Source organism: Tenrec ecaudatus, chromosome 6, assembly GCF_050624435.1.
Source record: "Tenrec ecaudatus isolate mTenEca1 chromosome 6, mTenEca1.hap1, whole genome shotgun sequence".
Taxonomy (NCBI): Eukaryota; Metazoa; Chordata; class Mammalia; order Afrosoricida; family Tenrecidae; genus Tenrec; species Tenrec ecaudatus.
In genome coordinates, this window is record NC_134535.1 from 78,738,703 (window position 1) to 78,749,125 (window position 10,423).

Genomic DNA, 10,423 nt, shown 5'->3' on the forward strand with positions numbered 1-10,423 from the left:
GCTGTGGTGAGATAGAAAATCTCATTCACTGCTGGTAGACCTGTAGGTATGTACAGCCACTATGGAAAGCGGTTTGGTGATTTATAAAACAGATGGAAATTGAGCTATGATATGACTCAGCAATCCCCCTACTGGGCATATACCCAGAAGAGACAAGAAACAAACCATGGCCAGACATCTGTGCTCCAATGTTCATCGTGGCATAGTTCACAATTGCAAGGAGATGGAAACACCCCAAATTTTCATCAACAGATGAATGAATTAAAAAAATCTGTGGTACATACATACAATGAGGTACTACGCATTGCTAAAAAGCAGTGATGAACATGTGAAGAATATTGCCCCATGGAAAGAACTGGAGGAAATCATGCTAAGCAGACTAAGTCAAGCACAAAAGGACAAGTACAACATGAGTCCACTGAGGTAAGTATATAAGAAAAAAGAAAAAGAAAGAAAGAAATGTAAAGGGGGCATAGAGAAAAGGCTACTGTATACAAACATTCCAGGGGTGAGGTCCAGATAGCTTGGCAGGGGACAGACCAAATCCAGGGGTACATATGGTAGCCAACTAAAAAGGAAGGGGGAGGAAAGGGTTCGAAATGTGTAGCTGGGGAATAAAGCACTAACCTACCCAATGGGAGGCTTAGATCTCCACAGGGAAAGAGGGACCAGACTTAAATCCAGTGTTCCAGGATGCGAATGAAATGTGCCTGCCTGGAGAGGTTGACAGTGGAGGGGCCTGAGGGCTCGGTCCCAATCCCTGGTACATGGACAACTGCCTCTCCTCCCAGAAGAATTTACTTTAGAGGGTAGCATTGAAGCTGCAGTTCAGGGAGAGGGACATGTCTGATCAGAGCATATGGGAGCAGTAATGGGGAGGAAGAGAGAGTGGAGCACATCCTAGCCCACCAAGCCTGGAGGACAATATCCCTGCTCTGAACAGCCAATACACAGAGTGGACCATATGGTTGATCCCACTATGAGACACAACGTCCCTGATCCATGGCCTTATGGGGGACAACACTGGATACACAATTTTTTTCTTGGTCATTGGTTTTCTTTGTTGTTGTCGTCATTGTCTTCTCTTTTGTCACTTTGTCTTGCTATGCCTTTTTGTGCATATTATTATCTCTGCAGGTCTATCTAGATAAGACAGGTGGGATAAAAAATCTGGAGGAGAAAACAACAGGACTGATGTTTCTGGGGGGACATGAGAGAGGAGAAGGTGGGGGAAAGGAGATGTTGACCAACCCAGGGACAAGGTAACAAGTGATCCAAAATTAGTGGCAAGGAAGGTGTGAGAAGCCTGGTAGGGATTCAGCAAGGGAAATGTAACTGAGAGAAACTACTGAAATCCAAATGAAGGCTGAGCATGATACTGGGACAAGAAGAAAGTAAGAGGAAATAGAGGAAAGAACTAGCATTTATAGAGCTCTAAATACAGGCATGCACATATGCAAAAATATTTATATAGGATGGTGGGGAAATAGATTTACGTGCATATATTTATAAGTTTAGTATTAAGACAGAAGATGGACATTGGACCTCCACTCAAGTACTTACTCAATGCAAGAACACTTTGTTCTATTAAATTGGCATTCCATGATGCACACCTTCCTGACACAATCGCTGAAGATAAATGTGTGCATAAGCAAATGTGGTGGAGAAAGCTGATGGTGCTCGGCTATCAAAAGATATAGTGTCTGGGATCTTAAAGGCTTGCAGGTAAAAAGTCAGCCATCTAGCTCAGAAGCAACAAAGCCCACATGGAAGAAACAGACCAGACTGTGTGACCATGAGGTTTTGAAGGGGTCAGGTATCAAGCATCAAAGAACAAAAACATCATATCATTGTGAATGAGGGGAGGGCAGAGTGTAGACCCAAAACCCATCTGTAGGCAACTGGACACCCCTTACAGAAATGTCTTGGGGAGGAGACGAGCCAGTCAGGGTGTAGGGTAGCAACAATGAAACATACAACTTTATTCTAGTTCTTAAATGCGTCCACACCTCCCCACTATCATGATCCCAAGTCTACCTTACAAATCTAGCTAGACCAGAGGATGTACACTGGTACTGATAGGAACTGGAAACACAGGGAGTACAGGACATATGATCCCTTCAGGACCAGTGGTGGGAATGCCAATACCGGGAGGGTGCAGGGAAGGTGGGGTAGAAAGGGGAACCGATTGCAAGGATCTACATATAACCTCCTTCCTGGAGGATGGACAACAGTAAAGGGGGTGACGGGAGACATTGGACAGTGTAAGATATGAGAAAATAATAACAATTTATAAATTATCAAGGGTTCATGAAGGAGGGGGTAACGGGGAGGGAGCAGGGAAATGAGGAGCTGATATCAAGGGCTCAAAGAAAGCAAATGTTTGGAGAATGATGATGGCAACAAATATACAAATGTGCATGACACAATGGATGGATGGATAGATTGTTATAAGAGTTGTATGAGCCCCAACAAAATGGTTTTTAAAAAAGAGAGAAACAAAAAAACTTACACAAATGGAATGAGCTACCCTGTTCCTGGATAGGCAGATGAAATGATGTAAAAATGAGAATATTACAAAAAGTACTTTATAAATTTAACACCATCGCAATTTTAAAAATCCATCACAATTCTTCAAAGAAGTAGAAAAACTAATCACCAACTTTATGTGTAAAGGAAAGAAAACTAAAATAAATAAAACACCATTAAAAAATAAATATAAAATAGGAGGTCTTTCACCCCAGACTTTAAAACTTACTATATAGTCACAGTAATCAAAACAGTCTTGCCTTGTACTGGTACAATGATAGATATGAAGACCAATGGGTTAGAATTGAGAACGCAGAAATACAACCAAGTAGCTACAGTATAGACATCTAATCTTTGATAAAGAACTAAAACACATTAAGTCAGGGAAGAGATAGCCTTTTCAACAAATGCTGCTGGAAAAACTGAATATTCATCCGCAAAAGAATGCAAAAACAGGACTTATACCTCATACCCTAAAAAAAAATTAACTCAAGATGGACCAAAGACCTAAATACAAACCCCACAAGCATAAATACCACCAACAGAAAAACAGGGACAAAGTTAAGGATACTACACAAGGCATAAACACACTCCTGAACAAAAAGAAAAAAAAACCACACTGTAGAAAACAAAAGAAAGAACTAAGACCTGCTAAAAACACAAAATTCATGTAAATCAAACAATTTCATCAAAAGAGTTAAAAGAGAACCCATAGTTTAGGACAAAATAGTAAAAATACATTAGCTAAAGGGCTAATCTGTAAAACCTGTAGAAAACGACAACATCATAGAAATACAAATAACCCAAAGGAAAAAAAATTGCCACAAGATATAACAGAAATTTACCACAGACAACATCTGGGTGGCCAACAATCACACGAAGAAATGTTCAATTTAATTAGCAATAAGAGAAATACAAATTAAAACAACTATGAAATATCACCTCACATAGACACTTCTAACGAAAATCAATAAAAAGAAAATAATAAATTCTGGAGAGGATATTGAGAGAGAAAATTGCTTTTACATTGCTGGTGGAACACCAGAGTTGTACAACCACTATGGAAATCAGTATGGCTCTTCCTTAAACAAATGCAAATACAAGCATCTTATAATAAGCAATCTCCTGGGCCCGTAACCTAAAGAAATAAAGGGTACACACAGACATATATGCATACTGATATTATTGGAACAATTTCTATAATAGCAAAATCCTGGAAACAAGCAATATCTCCAATTAGAGAGGAATGTATAAACCAACTCTAGAACATTCCTACAACGGAACCTTGTGCAATGATAAAAAGCAATGACAACTCGCTTAAACGTCACAAGATATAGATGCTCTGTGCATCAGCTGCTCCAAGCAAGGATGCTGTCCCAGGGGCTTGGTGGGCAATAATGAGGTTATCTCGCTCTTGCTCTCAGTCTCTCTCTCTTCCTTTTAGTTTGCACCTGTGTGCTATGGACAGACCCAGCATGCTACCCTACCTGGGCTATATCTTCAGTGCTGTCCTCTGATTTACATTCTCCTGGGCTCAGAGCATGGCTTGAGCCCGGCTCCATCGTCCTCTCTGCTAGTTTACCACTCCATACCAGCATGTTGCCTTCAAGGCTTGGTGCTCTGGATTGGGGTCTGGTCCATCTCACCCTTTGCTGTGGAGACATAAACAATACCCTCTTTGTGAGTATATTAATGCCGTGTTTCCCAATCACCTCACCTTTGTCATTTTTGTTCTCTCTCTCTCTCTCTCTCTCTCTCTCTCTCTCTCTCTCTCTCTCTCCCTTCCTCTCTTTCTTAGTTGGTTTCCATATGCATCCCTGGGTTGGGTCAGACCCCTGCCAAAACACCTGGACCTCGCTTGGAGATTTATGCTTTAAGTAGCTTATCCTCTATGCCCATTGTATTTTTTGAGCTTCTCTCAGTGGATTCATGTTGTACTTGTCCAGGCTTAAAGTTAAACAAGCAGCCATCTAGCAGGGAAGCAAATAAGCCTACATGAAAATAGCCCGTGTGATCATGAGGTGTTGATGGGATCAGGTACCAGGTATCAAAAGATCCAAGACAAATAATTATATTGATGTGAAACAGGGGACTTGGAGTGGAGACCCAAAGTCTAGCTGTAGACAACTAGACATCCCTCCCATAAAAGGGTTTCAAGGAAGGAATGATTCAACCACAATGCAGTATAGCAACAATGAAACATACACCCTTTCACTAGTTTCTGAATGCTTCCTTCCTCGACTACCATGACCCACTTCTACCTTACAAATCTGGCTAGACCAGGGTATACACATTGGTACATATAAGAGCTTTTGATACATGGAATTCAGGACAGTTAAAGCCCTCGGGAACAGTAGTGGGAGTAGTGATGTCATGAGGGTAGGGGGATGGTAGGGGTGGGGCGAAAGGGGGAACCCATCACAAGGTTGGATATATAGCCCCCTACCCCCAGGGGAATGAATAACAGAAATGTGGGTGAAGGGAGACAACGGACCATGTTAGATATGAAATAACAATAATAATATATAATTGCTCAAGGATTCACAAGAATGGGATGGTGAGGGAAGGAAGGGGGAAAAAAGAGGAGCTGATATCAAGGGCTCAAGCAAAAACTTAAATGTTTTAGAAATGTTGATAGCAACATGTGTGTGCTTAATACAATTGAATGATGGGTTGCTATAAGATTTGTAAGAGCCCCGAATAAAGTGATTAATTTATAAAATACAATAAAGTGGGGCAGGTGGATGGAGAAAAGTGTGGGGAGAAACCGAGTGGATGGCATGGGGGGAACAGGGCACTAACCCACTCAGGGGAGAGTATTGGTTGTATCCCCACGGAACTGGAGCATGCATACAGATAAAGTGCAGAGGAATACACAAAGAGACTGAACCATACACTGGCCCCAACCAGAATTAGCCCGACCCCCGCCATCGAAGGGAGTACCACAGAAAATGAAAATAGATCATCTGGTGTGGGAAAGGAACTGACCTACCACACCTCACCCAGAAGGAAGCTGAAGCAAAGGAAGGAGGAAGAACAGAGCGGAGCACCCCTGGGCCCACCAAGCTCAGAGGATGATAGCCCAGCTCGAAGGGCCCATTGTGCAGAGAGGACCATACAGCCGGCCCCACAGCGCAATGCGACATCCCGCACTGACCCATGGCCCTACACGGGACAGCACCTGAGACACAGTGGGGAATGCGCAACTGAGCTGGCCCCACCACACAGAGGCAAAACACTGGGGGCGAGCAATTGAACGTTGGGGGAAGCAGAGCAAGGAGGTCCTGAGGGGGTATAAAGGATGGACTTTGGGTCCAGGATGTGGCACCCCATCAGACTCATCCAGAAAACACTCCTAAAAGTCAACAAACAGACTTCAAACTACTAACAGGCTTTTTTTTTTTTTTTTGCTGTCTTTTTGTTTTGTTTTTGTCCTTTTTTCTCTTCTTTTAAATTTTCTATGTCAGTGGCTTCTTTGTTAGCTTGTCAGTGTTGCTGCTGTCGATGCCAAGTTCTTATGTGCCACTTTCATGCTGTCAAAGTCATCCGCATTTTTATGCACATATTACTATATCTGCAGGTCCACCTAGATAAGATAGGCTGGACAAAAAATGTGAGAAGAAAATAATGGGACCAATGGTCCTGGAGAGACATGAGAGTGTGTGAGGTAGGGGAAAGGAGGAGGTGTTGGCCAACCCAAGGACAAGGGAACAACGAGTGTCTCAAAACCAGTGGAAGGAGGGAATGGGAGGACTGGTAGGGAGTGACCAAGGGCAAGGTAACAGAGGAATAACTGAAGCCAGAATGAAGGCTGAACATGGTAGTGGGACAGGAGGAAAGCATACAGAAATAGAGGAAAGGAGTAGGAGGCAAAGGGCATACATAGAAGCCTAAATACAGACATATACATATGTAAATGTATTTATGATTATGGGAGAAATAGACCTATGTGCATATATTTATAGGTTCAGTAGTAGGGTAGCAGGTGGACATTGGGCCTCCTCGCGTGCATTCCCTCAACACAATAGCACCTTGCTCAGCTAAACGGTCATTCCATGATACACACCTTCCCTACATGATCGCTGAAGACAGATGTGTGCATAAGCAAACATGGTGAAGAAAGCTGATGGTGCCTGGCTATCAAAAAGACATAGCATCTGGGGTCTTAAAGGCTTGAAGGCAAACAAGCAGTCATCTAGCTTGGAAGCAACAAAGCCCACAGAGAAGACGCACACGAGCCTAAGTGAACACGAGGTGTTGAAGGGATCAGGTAGCAGACACCAAAGAACAAAAACCATCATTGTGTGATCACCTTCCCCACATAAACGCTGAAGACGAATGTGTGCATAAGTAAGTGTGGTGAAGAAGGCTGATGGTGCCCAGCTATTGAGAGATATAGCATCTGGGGACTTAAAGGCTTGAAACTAAACAAGCAGCCATCTAGCCCAGAAGCAACAAAGCCCACATGGAAGCAGCACACCAATATGTGTGATCATGAAGGGCCAAGTGGATCAGGTTTCAAGCAACAAAGGCAGGGGTGGGGAACATATCATTGTGAATGAGGGGAGTGCATGATGGGAACCCAATGCCCATCTGTAGACAGCTGGACATCCCTTGCAGAGGGGTGGTGGGGAGGAGATGGGTCACTCAGGATTCAGTGTAGCAATAATGAAACTTCTAGTTCCTGAATGCTTCCTCCTCCCCAGTTATCATGATCCCAATTCTACCTTGCGGACCTGGTTAGACCAGAAGATGCACAGTGGTACAGTTGGGATCTGGAAACACAGGGAATCTAGGACAGATGAACTGCTCAAGACCAACAGTGAGAGTGGTGATACCGGAAGGGAAGCGGGGGTAGAAAGGGGGAGACGATCTCGTGGATCTACATATAACCTCCTCTCTGGGGGATGGGCAACAGGAAAGTGGGTGAAGGGAGACATTGGGTGGTGTAAGATAAGATAAAATAATAATTTATAAATTATTAAGGGTTCATGAGGGAGGGGGGAATGGAGATGGAGGGGGAGGGAAAAAAGAAAAATGAGCTTATTCCAGGAATCCAAGTGGAAGGTGAATTTTGAGAATGATGAGGTCAATGAATGTATAAGGGTGCTTTACACAATTGATGTATGGATGGATTGTGATTAAAAGTTGTATGAGCCCCAATAAAATGATTTTTTTAAATCTTTAAATAAATTGTTTTAAATACAAATAAATTTTTAAAAAGCAATAAATAAGATTGAGTCTATAACTTGAAGTGAAATATTATGCTCAAAGTCTTATTTCAACTGACCTCTCAAACATCAGAAAAACATTGCTCTGAAAATTCTTAATATGAATTATTAGCTAACACATTTGCAGGAAGCAAGTTCATTAGAAAAGAGTAGCGTATTGGTTCACACTGTCTACAGAACTACAGGAAACAAAGGCTTAATACAAAAAAATCACCTTATTTTTCTAACAGTTCAATGACTTAAAAGCCATTGCTGTTAAGTCAAACCTTGCTCATTGTTGTTGTTGTTGTTGTTGTTGGGTGACATAGAGTCCTACACATAGTGACCACATGTACAACAGAACACAGCCTCGTCCTCATAATTATTATGTTTGAGTTCACTGCTGCAGTGCCTGCGTCAATCCATCTCACCAAGGAGCTTGCCCTTCTACTTTACTAAGTATGTAGTACTTGTCCCTTGCCTACTCTGTATCTCACTCAAGCTTATGCAATTTCTGAGTCATTAAGTTAAAAAAAAAATAACAAAGTGGGGCTGGGAAAAATAGGCCTAGGATGGTGAGAATCAGTGGCCCAGATTGTAATAGTAGAGGTCAGGGTGAAAATTGTGCACGTACAGATGTAGCACTCTCTGGGGTATCAGACGCAGAAAATGTCAAGTTATGTGTTCTATCGTGAGGCAAGTTGGTACAGGCAGCTGAGTGAATGTGGGGTAGTCTTAATGATGGGCAGTTTAGGAAACTTGGCATTCTCTATAAGAGATTGGATTGGTTGTGTAGAGTGTCCACAGAACCAACAGGTCTAAAGAATAAGTAGAGTCAGAAGTGTATTTACACAGGGCTATACTAGTCCTCGGGAGTCCCGGGGGCACAACAGTTCAACACTTGCCTACCAGCCACAAGGATGTCAGGCACCCTTGCAACCTAAATCTCCCAGCATGAACTCGACATTATCATTGGGTTCACAAAGGTGTACATTCCTAGCAGAATTCCATCATCTCACAGTGTTTCTTTTTTCTTAGTAAGACTAGACACGAATAAAGAAAAGTATAAGTAAATTACATGAGTAAGATTTTCGAACTGCCAGCCTATCTGCTTCTGTCGTGTGGTTGGTAATTGGTCAGCCATACGAATGGCCTCAGTGAGTTCCTTACAACAAATTGAAGGAACAAACATCTGCTTTCCAGATGCATGTGTCTCTTTCAGTACCAAGTTGCCAGAAAAAAACTAGCCTAATAAAACCATGTCAGTGTTTATTGAAGATGCCATTATTAGCTAACACATTTGCCGAAAAAAATAGTTCAAAACTACTAATGGTCTACAACACTGTAGGAGAACAAAGGTTAAGCATCATGTAAAACTGCCTTGTTTTTCTAATAGTTTAATGACTTAAATGCCATTGCTGGTAAGTCAAGTCGTACTCGTTGTTGTTGTTGTTGTTAGCCATCATGGAGTCCGACTCCTACAGACCGTGTGTACAACAGGCTCGATGGCAGTGGCTTTGCTTTGGACCTGGTGGTGCCTACACATTACTACGAGTGTCTTTTCGATGTCCAGGCAAGAAGAAAAATGAATTAAATTGTTAGCTGAGTAATCATTCTCTAATTGCCATCAAGTCAGCGCCAACTCACAGTGACTCTGTGATACAGGGTGGCGCTGCCCCTGGGGATTTCCCTAAACTATAACTCTTTCCAGGACGGAAAGTCTGTCTTCTTCCTGTGCAGTGACTGCATGTTTCGAACTGCTGACCTTACAGTTAGCAGCCAAGCACCACGTAACTCCCTATACCACAGGAGCTCCTCAACATCTCTGCCATGTAGTGATGAGTACTTTTATGTTGAAAATGGGCTTTTGACATCAGGATAAAGTTTCTATACTTAAAGTAATAATGGGTTAATAAAAATGACTACATTTAAGTATTTTTAATATGTATGACAAAATACACTGTAAAAAATGTTAGTAAGACAATCCACAGGTTGCGACAAAATATATACATTGTTTATGACCACTAAAGAATACTTTATTGATGTATATATGTAAATCAATAAGAAAAAAAATAAAATTTCACCACTGGTCTTAAAGGCGTCCTCTGTCCTGGAGTCCCTGTGTTTCTAGTTGCTATCTGTACCAATGTACATCCTCTGGTCTAGCCAGATTTGTAAGGTAGAATTGGGGTTGTGATACTGGCGGAGAGGAAGCATTTAAGAACTAGAGGGTGGAGGGAATGTGGGGTGGAAAGGGGGAATCAATTAGAAGAATCTACGTATAACCTCCTCCCTGGGGGATGGACAAAAAAGAAGTGGGCAAGGGGAGATGTTGGACAGTGTAAGACATGACAAAATAATAATAAATTATGAATTATGAAGGGTTCATGAGGTGGATGAGGGGGAAGGAGAGGGGAAACTGAGGAGCTGATATTAAGGGCTCAAGCAGAAGGCAAATGTTTTGACAATAATGGTGGCAACAAATGTACAAATGTGCTTGACACAATGGATGGATGTGTGGATTGTGATAAGAATTGTATGAGCCCCCAATAAAATGATTTTTTTAAATATATAAAGTGAATGTTTAGAAAATAATAATGGCAAAAAATAAAATAAATTTTGATTGTGAATGGTATAAAAAATCATTTTCTATTCTCTTAGAAGTCCCCATCCTACATGTGATA